At 42.0% G+C, this 19,982-nt stretch overlaps 1 protein-coding gene and 1 long non-coding RNA gene across 6 annotated transcripts in view; one reads left to right on the top strand and one right to left on the bottom strand.

The window, feature by feature from the left end:
* Positions 1-19,982, top strand: part of CDIN1 (CDAN1 interacting nuclease 1) — a 501,029-nt gene that overhangs the window by 317,479 nt on the left and 163,568 nt on the right. The gene's annotated exons all lie outside the window — the stretch shown is intronic.
* The window catches only part of LOC134980988 (uncharacterized), a 231,880-nt gene that overhangs the window by 60,836 nt on the left and 151,062 nt on the right, over positions 1-19,982 (bottom strand). The window lies entirely within an intron of this gene.

Here is a 19,982-nt window from a genome sequence, read left to right as displayed (position 1 = left end):
CCTTACGGAGTTCCCAGCATCCACTAGGACGTCAGAGAAAATAAGATTTTACTCACCGGTAAATCTATTTCTCGTAGTCCGTAGTGGATGCTGGGCGCCCATCCCAAGTGCGGATTGTCTGCAATACTTGTATATAGTTATTGCCTAACTAACGGGTTATTGTTATGAGCCATCTGTTGAGAGGCTCAGTTATGTTTCAAACTGTTAACTGGGTATAGTATCACGAGTTATACGGTGTGATTGGTGTGGCTGGTATGAGTCTTACCCGGGATTCAAAATCCTTCCTTATTGTGTCAGCTCTTCCGGGCACAGTATCCTAACTGAGGTCTGGAGGAGGGTCATAGTGGGAGGAGCCAGTGCACACCAGGTAGTCCTAAAGCTTTCTTTAGTTGTGCCCAGTCTCCTGCGGAGCCGCTATTCCCCATGGTCCTTACAGAGTTCCCAGCATCCACTACAGACTACGAGAAATAGATTTACCGGTGAGTAAAATCTTATTTTTGGTTTCATGGATTAATGCCGAAGCCATTTCCCAAAAGTGTTTTTTTGTGCTGTGTGTAAAAAATAACATATATACTTTCATTCATTGAAGAAAATAAAACATTTTAGGCAATATTGTTTGAATTTCATTTGGCTTATTAGATAAAGACTAATTGTATTTTCTGAAAAGGCGAAAACTTAAGAAAAAAAATTATAATTTGTGTGGGTTCGGCATAAAAAAATGATATTGTTAGAATGTGATGAGCACAAATGTGGAAAAATGGGCTCAGCACAGGGGATGAGAACTGCTCATGTGTGTGAGTCGCACTGCTAATGTCGCAGAGAGGATTTATTTGCAAAGTAATTGACAATCAGAGGGGGCAGTTACGGGGAGAGACAGCAAAAACTGAGAAGTGTTGTGACCGCAGGGTGATACATGCTAATTGAATCAGTCCGGGGTGGCAGTTAGCTGCGGGGTAAACACTGCAGCAAATCGAATATACCTGTTATACCACTTTCAGACAGAAATGTCTGAAAGTCCCGGCTTTTTTTGCCGGTCCCTTCCTGTCCCCCTCCTTTCACACAGACAAGCAAATTACCGGGTGAAGAATTTCTACCCGGTAATTTCCTGATCAACACGGGTATTTTGTCTGTGTGAACGGGTCAGCCCAGGTAGAAATTCCCAGGTCTCCGAACCTGGTAAATTCCAGGGTCGAAGTCCCGGGAATTCCAACCCAGGTTTACCCTTTCACACAGAAAAAGGACCCATGTTTATCGTCAAATTACCGGGTGGAACTTCTTCACCCGGTAATTTCAGTTTCTGTGTGAAAGGGGTATTAGGGTCAGATGTAGTAAACCTTGGAGAGTGATAAAGTATAGAGATAAATTACCAGCCTATCAGCTCCTAACTGCTATGTTACAGGCTGTGTTTGAAAAATGATAAGAGCTGATTGGTTGATACTTTATCTCTCTCCAATGCTTAGTACATCTGCCCTGAGCAACATTTTTAAGACATTCCTAAGGAACAAGGGCCCTCATTCCGAGTTGTTCGCTCGCAAGCGGATTTTAGTAGATTTGCTCATGCTAAGCCGCCGCCTACTGGGAGTGAATCTTAGCATCTTAAAATTGCGAACGATGTATTCGCAATATTGCGATTACACACCTCGTAGCAGTTTCTGAGTAGCTCCAGACTTACTCGGCATCTGCGATCAGTTCAGTGCTTGTCGTTCCTGGTTTGACGTCACAAACACACCCAGCGTTCGCCCAGACACTCCTCCGTTTCTCCGGCCACTCCTGCGTTTTTTCCGGAAACGGTAGCGTTTTTTCCCACACGCCCATAAAACGGCCTGTTTCCGCCCAGTAACACCCATTTCCTGTCAATCACATTACGATCGCCAGAACGATGAAAATGTCGTGAGTAAAATTCCTAAATGCATAGCAAATTTACTTGGCGCAGTCGCAGTGCGGACATTGTGCATGCGCATTAAGCGGAAAATCGATGCGATGCGAAGATTTTTACCGAGCGAACAACTCGGAATGAGGGCCAATATACAAATAACCCACTCCGTTTAGAATACATTACCCAGAAGATTTAGCATGAATATTAGTGGCTTGTCTGTGTCCTATCCTGAAGAAACCTTTTTTAGATTTATTCGATAGTTTTAGACTACAGACTCTGGGTCTGAGTCGGTCACACTCAAAGTGAGCAAAGCTGCATTTTTTTGCATTGCTCATACACTCGAATACATGGGCTGATCTGCAGGCTATTCAGAGTCATGCTCAGTGGCGTGTCTATACTGGGTGCAGTGTGTGCGGTGCACCCATTACTTCTATACTTACCTATCTGGTGTCCATGTGTTGGCCCCCTCCTCTCCCGTAGCCGGCAGCGCTGTAAGCGCTCTGAGCACTACAGACTCTGGCACAGTGCCGCCACGCCATTTTTCGGAGACCTGCACATGCGCTGTAAACTCTGGCACTGTGCCAGAGTCTCTAGTGCTCCGAGCGCTAACGGCGCTGCCGGCTATGGGAGAGGAGGGGGCCCACATACGGAGACTGCACACGGGTCCCCTCCTCTCTAGATATGCCGCTGGTCGTACTCCTGCAGTTAAAGGAAACTGGCCATAACAAATGTAACGGAGCTGCAATGGGTTATTCACATGTGGCATAATTGTTCCGTGAAGACTGAATGGCAGATTGCAGAGAAGTGAGACTATGCACAGATCCTGTTTCTTTTGCACCAATGCTAAGGTCGGTGTATTCGCCTGCTGATAATGATCGCTGCTACTTTAACAAGTGGATGCATTGTTGATGGACAAATGTATGTGTATACTGGTGAAAATCTGCATCCATTCACAAGCACACAATGCGGCCGCAGATGCGCCCTTGTGTGCGACTCTGAAGCAGCCCCCATCTATTCTCCAGAGGAATGCTTATTTTTTTTATCTCTGCTCTTTATGAATCTTGCTCCGTTGTTATTAGGCAGTCTGCTTTATGTGACCTCTATAGACGGATACACCAGAAATATCCCTCTATACCAGCTTATTTATGTGGACTAAACATTTGTCATATTTTAAGGCCATATATGTGGCATTCCTATGGTTTATGTGGTTTAGAAAGTATTATATTCTTATTACAGTTTGCTGCCCCTTTTTATAATGATGACCTCCAAATTGTTTCTTCCATATTTTATCTTAATTTGTGTCTGTCTCATGTGACCCAGCAACCCTGCTGTCCAGCCATAGGGGGGAAGTCAAATGTTATCGCTCCCGATCTCCCGTCTACATTGACGGGAGATCGCAGGGGGCGATATACAATTGATGTGCCCTATCACGCCAATTAGTGTCTGGTTTAGCCGCGTAAAGTGACTAAACCCGACTAAACTAATAGGCGTGGTCAGGAAATGTGCCGTTTTCACACATTCCAGCTCACCACCCCCGGTGGGTGAGAGCTGAAGTGTAGATGCCAGCAGCAGATCGTGCCTGAACTGAGCTACATTTGAATAGCTCCATTAGGCTGCCGGCCACAAATACATTTGAATCTAGCCCATAGTGTACTAAGGGGCAAATGTATTAAGCCTAGAGAAGTGATAAAGTGGAAGGTGATAACTCACCAGCCAGTCAGCTCCTAACTGTCATTTTTCAAACCCAGCCTTTAACTTGTGTGGGACCATTGTTAGCTATAGAACCTGTAGATGTTTTATATTTAGGGGGGCATTTACTAAACAGTGATAAAAGCAGAGAAGTGAGCCAGTGGAGAAGTACCCACGGCAACCAATCAGTACTGAAGTAACATCTATACTTTGCATACTATAAAATTATACAGAGCTGCTGATTGGTTGATTGGGCAACTTCTCCACTGGCTCACTTCTCCGTTCTTATCACTGCTTAGTAAATGTCCCCCTTAGTCTTGGACCCTATCATGGTTACTTAATATAAAATTGATAGTCCTTTGCTTCTCCTCTCCTTTAGGACAATCTACTACCATTTAAAGTGTATTATTGTTTTATGATCCTGTGTTGCCTTACATTATATTTTCCCCTGGGTTGGAACTTCAGTTGGATTTTTTTATATAAAACACCTTCATTCTCATGACATGTTGATTGTCCATCAAGCTTTATGAGACAAATTCCATATGCCCTCTTTAGAACATTTTCAAACCACCCAAAATTATCTTCTTCCTTTGCCGTCATCTTCAGACTTTTTTGTTTATTTCTTTATTTAAGACAGCATGTTGTAAGACCCAGAAAATATTATTTTATTTTCTTCTATATGGTCTCTTTCCTTAATTTGTTTGAGCGCTTTGAAAACTGTACTTGCACTCTGTTTAAATAAACATCTTTATCCATTTTTTTTTTGTAATGTGTTATTTGATGACATATTTTTTTTAAAAACATTTTTTGATGATACTGAGTATCAGTATAGGCTTATAAGCTTTTAGAGGCAGACTCACATGTGTCTAAAGGTAATTTTTATAGTGCTGATATATAAAGGATCTTTAAATACTGTATAGAGAACGATTATTTCTCCAAGACTTATAAAGTGAGGGTAAATCATGTCATTATTTTGTATAAAGGTTGAGTATCCCATATCCAAGTATTCCGAAATACGGAATTTTTTGAGTGAGAGTGAGATAGTGAAACCTTTGTTTTCTGATGGCTCAATGTACACAAACTTTGTTTAATACAGAAAGTTATTAAAAATATTGTATTAAATGACCTTCAGACTGTGTGTATAAGGTGTATATAAAACATAAATGAATTGTGTGAATGTACACACACTTTGTTTAATGCACAACGTTATAAAAAATATTTGCTAAAATTACCTTCAGGCTGTGTGTATAAGGTGTATATGAAACATAAATGCATTCTGTGCTTAGACTTGGGTCCCATCGCCATGATATGTCATTATGGTATGCAATTATTCCAAAATACGGAATAAACCGATATCCAAAATACTTTGGTCCCAAGCATTTTGGATATGGGATACTCAACCTGTACTTGTTTAGATGGAGTACACTGAAGAATTGTTATGATAATAATTAAATAAAAAGGAAAGTGCAAATATGTTAAGTTCTTATTTCGGAATACAAATTTAGAAAATCATTTATCGCATAGATACATTTACGTAGGATGCGTCCCTAATTAGATGTACTGAATGTGGACTGATTGTATCTATAAATGGACAGGCAGATACCTACTCTGGATACCTCCATATGGAGTATTAGGGTGCAAGCATTGCAGTACCTTTTTATGCGCCCATCGTCCATTACACTACAGTGCATTCCAGCACATTGCCTTGCATAGAGATCATTACTGGATAAAATGCAGAATATACATATGCTAGACACCTATAAAACAGAAAAATTGGCACTATAAAAGTACATGTAATAGTAAGTACACATCCCTATGCACCAGTAGCATATGTACTATGTTTGTGTCACATATACTTACAGCCAGATACCCTCACTTTTCCAACCAGGCTATAGACACTAGTTTTGTACAATGTGTTTTGAAATGTAAAAATACCTATGCTATTAGGTTTGATTTAAATAAAAACAAAAACTTTACAATATTACTACTCAAATTAATTTAGCAAACGTGAATGAAAAAAATAAGCCCATCTAAATCATATTAAAACCAAACATAGGCCAGTACGGACGGTGTAATGGTTAGCATTACTGCCTCACAGCACTGAGGTCATGGGTTCAATTCCCACCCTGGCCCTAACTGTGTGGAGTTGGTATATTCTCCCCATGTTCGTGTGGGTTTTTCCCACAATCCAAATATATTCTGTTAGGTTAAGTGGATCCCAACAAAATGAACCCTAGTGTGAAAGTGTGTACATGTACATGTGCTACGGAATATAGATTGTAAGCTCCACTGGGGCAGGGACTGATGTGAATGGCCAAATATTCTCTGTAAAGCGCTGCAGAATATGTGTGCGCTATATAAATAACTGGTAATAAATAATAATAACTCCTAACCATTTCAGAGGTGATTTTGCAACCCACTACAGATATGGCAGGAGTGTTGAAAACGACCCCCCCCCCCCCCCCCTTAAACAGCATGAGTCATTGTAAGCAAAGCCCTTGTCCTTTGCATATGACCCTGCTATGGATTACTACAGTTAGGGCGTACCCCATTTTTGGAAACCTTATCCTGTTTTGTCACTTCCAACCAAACCTCCTTGTCCTTAAAACCAAAAGGCATGATCAACATCCCGTCATCCTTACGATGAAGCTTCATCATACTCCCACCAGACTGTACCTTTAGACTTCAAGAACATCTCATGCACCAAAGAAAAATATTTGATGACATTTAGTGGCTCCCCAGTCGGGTCTCTTAGTAACAAACCAAAAATATGAACAGACTCTTTATCCAAGTACAGTATCCCCAAAACACCTCTTCCCAGATACCCCCAGGGTTCGTTCTTTTCTCTAATTTTTTCTTCGCAACTTTGGTAAGGACAGATATATCAACATATTTTCCTTTATGAATTTTCTCCTACCTTCTTTCGTAAATCCCTTATAACGGCCATGATAGCACAGTGGCCCATTTCCTCGTGCAAACCCTGCACATCTTTATATGCAACCTACAAACTGCCTAGGCCTTTAGCCTGCTACTTTTTAATTTGTGCGCAGTAAGCCTAGATAATTACGTGGCCTATGCGAAGAGGAAGAGCTGCTGCTGCTACTACTACTAAAAGAAGAAATTAAGGAAACAAGTTCGTTAATTTAAAGGCCCATATTCACCAACTCCAGATGGACCAGGCTTTTCCAATTCGACTGCTAAAGCTGCTGCTTGATGATGAACCTCTGTGCCTTCCGCCAATTCTGATGTACCAGGAATTACTACCGACTCTGCAACAGTAACTGGGTTACTGACAGCAGGAATGTGCAATGTAACTGGAAAGGTGTGTGGGGGGGGGGGGGGGTGCAGGGACGGGAAGGGATAACAGGTGGAGGGGTAAAGGTGGAGCCACTGGCGTTGCTGCAGTCCTGAGATGTTACCAAACAGGACTGTGTCAAAAGAACCGTTTCCATGAAGGATAAAGAGTAATTCTGCCACCAAGGAGCAGACGGTTGGCAAAAATTTTACAAAGGAGGAAATTGAGAACAAGAGAGGGCAATGGAAACCATAGGTGACCAATAAGGAAAAAGGGAAAACTGCCTGTCCTGAGGTGGTAGTAACGACCCGCTAACTGTAGGGTTAACACCTGTATGTTACTGCCAGCTGGGACCTAACCAAGGGGGGAAACAGTACAGTACAGTACACTTTTGAGTTGACCTAGGAATCACCTATGCTAACTTTAAATCTAGATGCATATATAAAATCTGATCCTTTTTTGCTTTTCTCCCAACTCTAAATCATCCCCACAGTATGCAATTCATTCACATCATATTCTGTCTATATCTGTATAGTGTTATTAACAAATAATAACGGCAAATTTATCATATAACATGTAATTAAAACAGAAACCAAATACAAAATGAAAGTAATAATTAAGTTCAAATAAATACAAACATCCATTGTCTTCTCCAAAGATCAATTGGGAGTCTGCTTTCATACTGTGAACTGATTGCTCATATGAAATATTCCAAAGAGATCTCAGCAGCAACACAAATAATAGTAATGGTATCAAGATGCATACAGCCAATTTGAGGCACCTTCCACTTGTCATCATTATTCATTTACCTCCTATCAGATGCATAGATTTTTTTTTTGAGGCAGTCAACACAGGTGTCTACTTGAGTTGACTATTCAGCGAGGTACAAAAAAGAGAAGGAAAGTTCTAAAATGTTCCTCAGATTGCAAAAGTTTTGTAGAATGTGAGTGCTTGTAATGGAAGATGTTGTACTGTTTATTTCCCAAATGTGACCACAAAAAGCATTTCATTGTACGAGAAATCTACAAAGCAGTACTACGAACTTATGGGGAATACATACAGTCTAGTACACAATCATCCATTTATACTTCTTGAAACAAAGACATTTTATACTCAATCTGTTTCTTTTTTGTACTTTTTTTTTTTTTTTTTTTTTTTGCTGTGTTTAGAAAATAGTGTTTTATATATAAGAAAAAAAATCTTTAAGTCTGTAAATGAACCAAAAAATTGTCATTCAATTCATGGAATTTTAAGGATTTTACATTAGCATGCTTAATTTAGTTGGCTTTATATTATTTTAACTTCTTCAGAGACAATTTTTTTATTTTATAGAGATGTAAATTAAAATTGTTTTCCTAATATATTTTTGAAAAGAGAATAAATTTCAAGTTAAGAAAAAAAGTTTTCTAATTTGACCAATTTAGTATAAAATATGGGTTGGGTATGTGTGACTGGCGACAATACCGACAGCGGGATCCCGGCTGTTAGGTGGCCCAGTGGGAGAGGCCACCCACAAGTGGGAATAGTTCCTATTGATCGGCATGCCAACCGGCAGAATTTCCAGATGGCAGGATCCCGGCGTCGGTATTGTGACACATCCCATAAATATACGTACACATATGTGCCAGTTATCCATGAAGAGGTTAAGTTTTTTATTTATTTATTTTGGGAGAGCTGAGTTTGGAGAAAACCTATGACTAAGGGGGGAATTAAGTGTGCTCAAGGTTTTCTCTGCATAAAACCTTGTGCACAATTTTGGATTAGTGTGGGTATGCGCGCTCCCGATACCAGCAGTATCCAATTTTTACAAATTTTAAAGATGTAGTTCTCCCAGCTGGGAGGGTGACACGCCATGGTGGGTCTTACATACAGCAGGGGGACACGCACGCTTTTACATTCATCGCTGCTGCAGGAGTCCAAATCCTGATGCTAAGAAGACACAACTTCGAAAGATGAGTAATCACAGACTAAGCTGATTGGAGACTTCCAATTGCATAATTAGCCCTCAAGAGGGGGGGGGGGGGGTGCCGCAAGGTTGCCAGAGCAAGTCCCAGTGATTTACCTAGAATTAATTATTTTAGGAAAAATCAGACTTGCTCTAGAGGAGTGTGAAAAAGATGTGATTTCTATAAAAATCACTGCGTCTCATTTTCTCTCCTGCAATTGAATAGCAAAACTCCACTGCTGCGGGAAAAACATGGGGTTTTTATAAATCTTCTGCACTTATTTGAATTACGCTACAGTATATGTGTCCAGTTTTCTGATGCTCCTTTAATTGGGTGCAATCAGCAGGCAAAAATAATAGAGATTGCCACTAGATTAAATGAGAATTCCACCCATGTTGTTGTTAGTGTTTATTTATAGGTTGCTACAAAATTTAACAGCATTGTACAGAGCAGTGGTACAAACAGGTTTGACCTCTCATGAACTTACATAGCACGAGTAACACAGAAAAGTGAGGGTAACATATCAAGCAAGTAGTATTACAAAAGTACCACGTTGCAAGAAATATACAAGAAGAAATAACAAGGGCATCACAGGTATCCAAAGGCAGTACTGTAAAGGTAGGGTAAAGGAATGTAAGAACAACCGCAAGAAGTGTGATATAGCATAGGTTGAGAGTGGATGACACAATAGGTGTTTGGGGGCGGGGGGTCCAATAGGCTTTAGTGAACAAGTAAGATGTGAAGGAGTGTTTGAAGCTTTAGAGGCTGAGGGAGTCTCTGATAGAGGAAGGGTGAGTGTTCCATAGATGAGGAACAGCACAGGAGAAGTCTTGGAATCGGGAGTGAGAGGTGGTTGTTATAGGGGAGGCAGAGGTTGATGACCAAGCAAATGTGAATGGAGATGATGGGGGGAGCTGATTTAAAAAGAGTGCTTTGTAGATGTGGGTGAGAAGTTTGAACTAGATTCTTGGGGAAGGGATTGGCATAGAGGGTGGAGGCAAAATCAGAGCAATGTGAGAGGAAGATCGGTTTTGATGCACTATTATGTAGGAATTGAAGAGGATAAAGGCAGGTGAAGAGATGGTCAGACAGGAGAAGGTTGCAGCTGATGAAACTAGAGATAATAAGAGAAGGGATTGGCAGCATCGAGGGAGGAAACAGCAGGAGCTGAAGAAGGACTTGCTATGAGGAGTGAGGGAGAAGAGAGGTCAAGGAGCTTTAACTTCGGCTGAGTGCCTAACCCTGCCAGCGGTGATTAAACCTAACCAACGACATTCTGAGGATGTCAGCATGTTGAACCATGTCAACTTTGTTGTGTCAACAGTGTGCATACTGACATGGTAATGGTCGACAATGTGACCGATATCCTGGACACACAGGGTGAGCCAAAAAAAACTCCCAGATTTTAAAGGTTAACAAAGGCATGATAAATGCTATTCAGAATTGTCGTACATGATCTAAAAGTGCATTGAATACAGATTATTTTCATTTGGTTTTTAATATAATATCCCAATGGTGGCCTTCATTAGTGATGCACATTTGTAGAAGATTTCTGTAGTTTTGCATCACCCGGCGGGTCATTTCTGGCAATTTCTTGTTGAAGGTCATTTGTCTGGCTACGTTAACAAGCAGAATTCTCATTACTGGGTGAGAAACAATCCTCATCAGCTTATGAATGGCCTCTACCCAGCCAACAGAGCCATGTGAAAGCTGAGGCCTCCAACATTGACCAAGAACCATTAATAAACTGGAGGCTGCTATACACCAAGAAATGTCAATATTATATCCAACACCAATTGAAAATAAACTGTATTCCTTACACTTTTAGATTATATATAAAAATTTTGAATAGCATTTACCATGCCTTTTATGTTAACGTCTAAAATCTGGGAGGTTGTTTTGCTTGAGAAAGAATTGGGACATACAGGGGGAGTTGAATATTTGCAATAGAGGGGTCACATTCAGGGGCGGATTGGGAACAAAAAGCGGCCCTGGAAAAAAAATTGTACTAGTGGCCCCACTTGGGCAGCACCAGAGGTGTAAGGTCTAGCCATGGCAGCAGCACCCTCCCCCCAAGACTTTCCAGATAGTGGGGATATCCAGCATCAAGGGGAAGTTAAAAGGAAATAAAATTAAATGTTATGAGCACATTATATGATACATCTTTAGAACTTAGGAAACTATAATTCTTTAGAAAGATATATTTTCTTGCTTATTACACCAACCATATCCCAATCACTATTCACTCAATCTTATATGTCAGCCAAGCAGGCAGACACTAAATCAACTGCAATCACAGGCTAAGTGGCAAAGTCATTTTCATATATGCAAATTGTTTGGCATCTTATTCATTATGTCTATAAAACGGACAACATGTCCTCAAACAAAACAGACCCCCCCCCCTTGTTCTTGCTACCACAGTGCATTACCTTACACTTGTCTGTATTGAAGCGCATTCTCCATTTCGCTGCCCAAGCTTCTAAGTTAACTAAGTCGTTCTGAAGCGACTCAGCATCCCCCTCCGCATTTATAACTTTACACAATTTGGTATCATCTGCAAAAATTGACACCATGCTCTCTAGACCTTCTGTTAGGTCGTTAATGAAAATATTGAACAATAGCGGTCCTAATACTGTGCCTTGCGGCACACCACTTAGCACTTCAGTCCAATTTGAAAAAGATCCATTAACCACAACGCACTGCTCCCTATTATCTAACCAGTTTTTGACCCAAGTGCATATTGTGCTTCCTAGCCCTGTTTCTTGTAGCTTATAGATAAGGCTCATGTGTGGTACAGTGTCGAATGCTTTGGCAAAATCTAAAAAGATTACATCCACCTCTTTACCCTGATCTAGGTTTGCGCTTACTGTTTCATAACAGCCAAGTAAGTTGGTTTGACAGGATCTGTCCTTCATAAACCCATGTTGATTCCTTTTCATGACCTTATTGACTTCAAGGAACTTCTGAATACTATCTCTTAGAATACCTTCCAATACTTTCCCCACTATAGATGTAAGACTAACTGGTCTATAATTACCTGGTTCAGCTTTACTTCCCTTTTTGAATATAGGCACTACTTCCGCTTTGCGCCAGTCTTTGGGAACCATACCTGATATTACTGAATCCTTAAGATCAAAAATAGCGGTTTTGCAAGTTCAGAGTGACCCATGCTCCCACCTGGAATAGGTCATGTTGGGATGTATGGAATGTGTATATTAAATTTAGCCCAATGGTGTGTATTAGATTTTAACTAATAGTTTAATATTGCCTGGGTGCTGTTTATAGCTCCACCTAATTGACAGACAACTATTTTATAAAATGTTCTTGTAGTGGAACAAAGACAACTTAACCTTAAAATAAACATAGAAAAATAAAATCTATAATTTATCTTTTCCTGACAGAGGGGGGCCCGGGGTACAGTATGCCTTGCATACCACCCTTAATCTGGCTATGCCCTCTAAACTTGTATTACTGTTTATGTTATCAGTGTACGTTAGCTTATTGTTTTATGCAGAATACACTGGTGTTATATAAATAAGTATTATGATAATCTATTAATGACTAAAAGACTAAATTCATCCATAGCATGAAGTTCTGCAAATAGGGAGGTAGTTTAATAATCTAAGGGTTGGCATGTAGGCTGGTCCTTCTGAAATCTGTAGTTGCATGCACAGTGTTACTATGACATTCACAGAAACTCTGCAGTGACATAAGTGCCGCAGGTCATTCTTCTTGCTCATACTGTACCATAATGCTTTAATTTGCAGCAAACAACAGAACTGTGGATAGCGACTAATGCCTTAGCAATACGAGTCTGAATAATAATAAGAAATGCTGCCAATTTTGTGCCCAGCGGTTCTGGCATCTTCTCATGTCGGTGTTCTGTTCACTTTGTCCCATTAAGCAATGCACGCACTTAGTTGCACACATCATACAAACAAATTTGTGCAAGTGCCGTGATCCAAGAAAATTACTAATACATGCTATGTTATGAATAAACCATTCATGCTGAGTATTGCTTGCCGGTCTCTTCTGTATAAACTAAGCAGGAACTGTTTACATGACGTTTTTTATGGTCTAAAAAACACCTGATGCAGGTCCCCCCCACTGTAGCATGGCTCAAGTACTAATGTTTGGTGCATTGCTTATGCGCCGGATGCATAGTGCGCATGTGCAGTACGGTCTGCGATGTTGGAAGCAGTTTGGCTGCAGACTTGCAGTGATTGACAGCCTACTGCTGTTTGGGGGCGTGGAGGAGGTTGCAACGGCTACTGTTTCCCAAAATGGAGGTGTGTTGCCTCCATTTTGGGTGAGTGATGAGGCCAGGCTCTCGGTCTGAAGTTGGACCTATAGTGGCAGTCTTACACAATGGGTCACACAGCTGGCAGATGGTGTCGCAGGTGATCAGGTGTTGCACCCTCGGACACAGCACGGGTTACTAATGCAAGCTGGAGGCATCTAATCATATCAGATGCCTCCTGCTGCATTTCCCATAATAGTGCATGGCTGCTTCCATGTAAGTAGCAATGGTCGCTCCTCCAACTACATCTTAATCACACCCACTGTTTGTTACTCATTGTAAAACCATCACTACCGGTCCCTGTATGCACCCACTTTTGCATTTTCCTTTCATGGGAGGTTTTAATGGTTGTCCAAAACATATTACCTTTAATAGTACATTGATGTCAAATGGTTTTATTGCTCAATGGTGTCTAATAAAAAGCAACAATACTTGGCATAATGTACTTCTACCTTTCACGAACAAGTTAAGAAAAAGGTGGCTTTTACCTCTTGGCATCCTCAATGTTATTTTCAGGAGCATGCGGCCTGATTGTGCCCCCATGACATCATAGCCCATCCCCACACGCCACAATGATTTTACAACTACCCTCGCCACTAGGGTGTGCCCAAGCTATTGTATTTTTACAGGAATATGCAATATAAAGGTGTAAAAAACAAATAGTGGTTATGGGAAAGAGACAGAGAACGGTTAGCTCTGCAGGCAACTTGCAAACACCTTCATATATAATTGTTTAGCTGACATATTATATTCTGAATTCTGAGCACCTAATATATCTTAGTCTACAGGGATTTCATGTATGTACAGTTAAAACTCGCGTTAAATAATAGCACCAATGCAAGTCGTAGAACTAGAAATTTTGGGCCCTCGCATGGTCCATTCTTGGATACACTCCATTTGGGAGCATGTGCAATGCGGGAAAAAAATGCAAGATGCGCTCTTCAAACCAGGGCCGAAACTAGGATTTTCCTCACCCGGGGCAAGGCAATAGTTTGCGCCCCCTTCCCCCCCAAAAAAAACAAAAAGCAACAACAGTAAAACAAACTCTGTCAGACTAAAATATCAGATTACCAGGAAATTTGAAAAAAGGAGATACTGGGGGTCATTCCGAGTTGTTCGCTCGCAAGCTGCTTTTAGCAGCTTTGCACACGCTAAGCCGCCGCCTACTGGGAGTGAATCTTAGCTTATCAAAATTGCGAACGAAAGATTAGCAGAATTGCGAATAGACACTTCTTAGCAGTTTCTGAGTAGCTCCAGACTTACTCGGCATCTGCGATCAGTTCAGTCAGTTTCGTTCCTGGTTTGACGTCACAAACACACCCAGCGTTCGGCCAGACACTCCCCCGTTTTTTCAGACACTCCCGCGTTTTTCCCAGAAACGGTAGCGTTTTTTCGCACACACCCATAAACCGGCCAGTTTCCGCCCAGAAACACCCACTTCCTGTCAATCACATTACGATCACCAGAACGAAGAAAAAACCTCGTAATGCCGTGAGTAAAATACCTAACTGCATAGCAAATTTACTTGGCGCAGTCGCACTGCGGCCATTGCGCATGCGCATTAGCGACTAATCGCTCCGTTGCGAGAAAAAAATAACGAGCGATCAACTCGGAATGACCCCCACTATTGGACAATATTCCCCTATGTGCATCAAATGCCCTACAGCATGCGTCACATGCCCTGCCAGCGTGTTCAACTACATGATCCACCGTGTGTCCCCATACATTGCACTATATCATAACACTTCGTCACTGCACTACATTCTCCTATCCACTGCACTACATCACTATACTACATCCCCTACATGCTGAACTACATCACTACACTACATGCCCCTATGTTCTGCACTACATACCCTATATGCTACACTACATCACTACACTACATCCCCTTATATGCTACACCACATCAGTGCACTACATGCCCCTATGTACTGCAATACATTACTACACTACATACCCTATATGGTACACTACATCACTATACTACATCCCCTATATGCTGAACTACATCACTACACTACATGCCCCTATGCTCTGCACTACATACCCTATATGCTACACTACACTACATCACTACACTACATCCCCTTATATGCTACACCACATCAGTGCACTACATGCCCCTATATACTGCAATACATTACTACACTACATACCCTATATGGTACACTACATCACTACCCTATATCCCTCTATAAGCTACACCTAATCCCCCCATCTGGGAGGCAAAGCGGAGCTTGATACTGCTAACTGAGAGCACAGTGCGCTTCTATAGCTTGTACAGTGCACTGCACGCTAGTCGCAGAACTGCGTGGCAAAGAAGAGAGTTTAAGACAGAAGCTGGCATGGAAGAGATCCCAGGTACTGGAGCTCACCTGCACAGCATTGGAGCCAGCTGTGGGCAGACAGGTGGTTCAGAGACATTGCCAAGGGTGCTGTCTGGTGCCTCACTGGAACAGCACAGCACTGCCGGTAAAAAAAAAACCTTTAAAAAAAAATCCTTTTCCTCTGTAACTCCTTGGCGCTCCCTCAAATCCTGCACCCGGGGCGCATGCCCCCCTAGTTACGGCCCTGTACAAACAGACTTACGTTTATGTCTGCATCAACGCTTTGTTTATTTCATATCCTGGAATTTTTTTTATTTATTTTTTTGCGATAACGAGCAGATGCCAGACTCCTCACTGACTTCTCTGCTTAGATATCTAGTGTTGGTAATTCCCTCCTTCAGCTTTTCCAAACGCTTCTACATTACCAAGTGGCACCATGCATTGCTGGCTCCAGACACGCCATACAGCTGGAGCAAGACAATGAGAGCAGAGAGAGAGCTGCTGTCCTGACTTAATCAGCTGCAGAATTTGTAAACTGCACGTGTCATAGCTTGAAATGTTAGCCCTTTAGTAGGAGCCTGAAAAGGTTAGATCTGATAAAAGCCGTCAGCAGAGGAGGAAAGTGATTTATGAGGATGTAATGACACAAAAATGCCTCATTTATCACTCCTATGCAGATAGGTTAAAGTCTTCATGTCATTCTTTTAAAAACTGGACTGCTTAGAATTGTCAAAATAGGTGCTTAATTACCCTTTGTGCCTTTCATTCTGAATTACTTTCATTTCCATTTTGGTCATGTTCGCTCAGATTAATTTCCAAAATTTTCATATGGTTTTACTTAAAGACATTCATATTTCAGATTTTTGCAGTTGTGTATTACCAGACTGTTTGAAGTTTTATTAGCTTAAGCTGTTGAGGAGGGGCACAGAGTCGGTGCTAGTTAAGTCCATTCCCTAGTTTATATTTTGCTACAAGATAAATGGGGTGTAGAAACAGGAATCATTTTGTTGTCAAGTTTTTCCTTTCTTTTCTAATAGAAAATAATTTTCTCCCAGTTGGCACAGTTGTTTTTGAGTGGCGTCCAGTGATTATTCTTTCTTTCCAGTGAATGAATATCACAAAATTATGAAAAAGTAGATTTTGCTCTGTTTGTCCTGTCAAGTGAAACAAGTATAATCCCATAGCTGGGAACGGCTTTGTTAAAAAGTTCTTTATCATAGAATTTTCCAGCTATGGCTGCTTAGATCCCAAAAGCCAGTTGTGCATAATACCTGAAATTGTGCTTTTGGGGAAAAGGCATTGGACTGCAAGCAGTGGGTGTAGTTTAAATGGCCAGGTAAACCAGGTTCTCTACAAACATATAAAGGCTCCTGGGTACTGGTGCTATTACAGTGTGGTGGGCATTCTCCTGCCATGAGTCCGCTCATCGGCATCCTGGCTCTCACAGTACCGACGCCGGGATCCCGACTGGGTTACCATACCGCCGTCGGTATACCGGCGAGGTAGGCGATTACCCCTCTATTTGGTGTCCATGACACCCATAGACGGAGAATAGAACCTCTGGCAAGCGCAGCTCGCTACTGTGCCCACAAGGGGCTTCGTTGCCAGCATTCCACCGCTCGGATTGCCGATGTCAGTATACTGACATTCGGCATCCCAAGCGGCGGTATAACATGCTGATTCCGCCATGAGCACAGTCATTCCATAAATGGACAAGGTGAATTCCAGTACTGCAGTGTTGAGATGGATGTCTCCTAGGATTACAAGGGGGGTCATTCCAACCCGATCACTCGCTGCAGTTTATCACAGCGATCAGGTCGGAATTGCGCATGCGCCGGCGCATGCCGGACAGCCGAAGGCCGTCATTCAGTAGCGATCGCCTCTGCCTGATTGACAGGCAGAGGCGGTCGCAGGGCGGGAGGGGGCTGGATGGCGGCGTTAAGCCACCGTTTAGGGGGGCGCGGTCTGGCCTCCATTGGGGGCGGGCCGCGGCGGCTGCGTGACGTCTCACGCAGCCGCTGCAGCCAGTGGCAGCGACGATCAACTTCCGGCCAGCCGCGGGAGCTGCGCTGGCCGGGAGTTACTCCACAAATACAAAAGCATCGCCGCTGTGCGATGCTTTTGTACTTATGCGGGTAGGGGGGGCGGACTGACATGCGGGGCGGACTAACCCTGTGCTGGGCGTCCCCCCGCACGTCAGGGAAGATGGTCGTAGCCTTGCTAAATTTAGCACAGCTACGATCAACTCGGAATGACCCCCAACGTCTCCATCCACTTCCACAATTTCTCCATCCACTTAGCATTTGTGGCAGTAACCAGGTGAACCAAACTGTGCATTTATGAGATATTCGGGAACATATCCTGAGACAGAGTTTTCCACCGGCAGCAACCAGCTGTCAGTTGGGTGACTGTCTTGAAGAATGATTCTGCACCCCTACCAGACATTGATATAATCAATGCCATGGTGAAGTCACTAGTATTTATTTTATTTATTAACGCTCATTGGCCCTCATTCCGAGTTGATCGCTCGCTAGCTGCTTTTAGCAGCAGTGTAAACGCTAGGCCGCCGCCCTCTGGGAGTGTATCTTAGCTTAGCAGAAGTGCGACCGAAAGGTTAGCAGAACTGCTCGAAAAAATTTTCATGCAGTTTCAGAGTAGCTCCAAACCTACTCCTACCTTGTGATCACTGCAGACAGTTTAGTTCCCATTTTGACGTCACATACACGCCCTGCGTTCGGCCAGCCACTCCCCCGTTTCCCCAGGCACGTCTGCGTCATCTTCTGACACGCCTGCGTTTTTTAGCACACTCCCGGAAAACGGTCAGTTACCTCCCAGAATCGCCCCTTTCCTGTCAATCACTCACCGATCAGCCGAGCGACTAAAAAGAGTCGCTCGACCTTGTGTAAAACTGCATAGTTTTGTGTGAAAGTACTTGGACATATATAATGTGTAGAAGTAAATGTATGACCTGATTAGCGGTCAGAGTTAATGCGTTAGCAGCTGTACACTGGGGTCAGCCTCCAAAAAATACTGCATTAGTGGAGATATGGGCGTGTGTAGCGCTAAACCATGTGTTACAAAAACAGATCAATTACCCGTCAGGCTTATAAAAATTTATATATAATATTTATTCTAAATAACTAAACAAATAATGCATAAATTAAGGGCGTATATGGTCAGCAATAATACCCAGGTTGACTGTGGCGTTTTAACAATGTTTAATTGTTACTAAGTGGCTTAGTGGGTGCCAAGAAAATATTCCCCACACCATTATACTGCCAGCCTCAGCAGTTGACACATGGCAGGATTGATGCACTCAAACTCACTTGGATCACAGTTGTCCCCCCATTCTTTTGTTTGGTCTGAACAACAACTGAACCTCTTGGCCATATCTGCACGCTTTTGTAAATTAAGTTGCTGCTACATGCTTGGCTGGTTAGAGCTCTTGATTGATGAACAGGTGTACAGAGGTACCTAATTAAGTGTCCACTGAGTGTATATATAAATGTGTTTATGCAATTCATATGAAAAATCTTTAAAATAAAAATATGGAGTACTCAAGTTTTTGAAGGGGAAAAAAAGCCTGTACTATTTGATCCCCCTGCATACCTTCAGCAGCACTGAACTGTGCGCTACTAAAATGTTGTAATTACAGGGTAGGAAGAGGAGAAAGCTGCACTGTCTCTTACCATGTGATCTCTGAATTGTTCTGTGAGGAATAAAAAGAGCATTCAGGCATGCTGGAGAATAACTGTCAGAAATCTTCGGCACCCAGCTCTTTGTGAGGCTTTTAAAGACCTTTCAGGGAATTACATTTAATTAACACAAAAATAAGTGGGAGAATGAAAGAACCCTCGTTTCAGGGAAATGTAAAGTGTTATAAAATTTCATAATGTTAATACATTAGTAATGTAACCAGAATAGGCGACAGAGGAGAAGTGATGATGTTTGACTCGCACGGTACTTATTAGAGAAATATTTGTCTTCCTTTTTACTTTTTTATGAAGGGTAACTTAATGTCTCTAATGCTTTGCCTTTTTATCCCCGTCTCCATTGTGGAAATTACAAATTGAGCTTGTGACATAGTGGATCATCTTTCTTTGCTTGAAAGTGCTGCGTGGACTGGTAGCTGCTCAATTCAGAGAAATACTGGATGTTCCTCTAGGAGAATAGATCTTCTCTTTCATGTTCGCAGCCCAGACTTTACCTTTCAAGGGGTAATTTATACTCAAGTTCATTTTTCTGGCATCTGTTCCAGGAACCGGGTGCATGAAACTTCTCATCACGCAAAGATCATAACCCAGATATAGCCATATTGTAATTACACTTAAATATTAGCTTTTATAACGTCTTCAACATTTTTGTGAGTTCAGGACCCACTACTAATACTTGGGTTACTGGTGTGTTTTTTTTTAAATTCTTTCTGCTACTTCCAAATCCTCCATTTCCAGTTCCGGGGGCAGTCCATGAATTTAGATGGTACCGTTCTTAAGAACGTTCCCACTTGTACAGTCCTACCGTATACAATAAACAGACCCTCTCCACC

Source organism: Pseudophryne corroboree, chromosome 12 (genome assembly GCF_028390025.1).
Source record: "Pseudophryne corroboree isolate aPseCor3 chromosome 12, aPseCor3.hap2, whole genome shotgun sequence".
In the NCBI taxonomy this organism is placed as follows: Eukaryota; Metazoa; Chordata; class Amphibia; order Anura; family Myobatrachidae; genus Pseudophryne; species Pseudophryne corroboree.
Note: the sequence above shows the minus strand (reverse complement) of the source record. Positions and strands in the feature narration are given on the sequence as shown.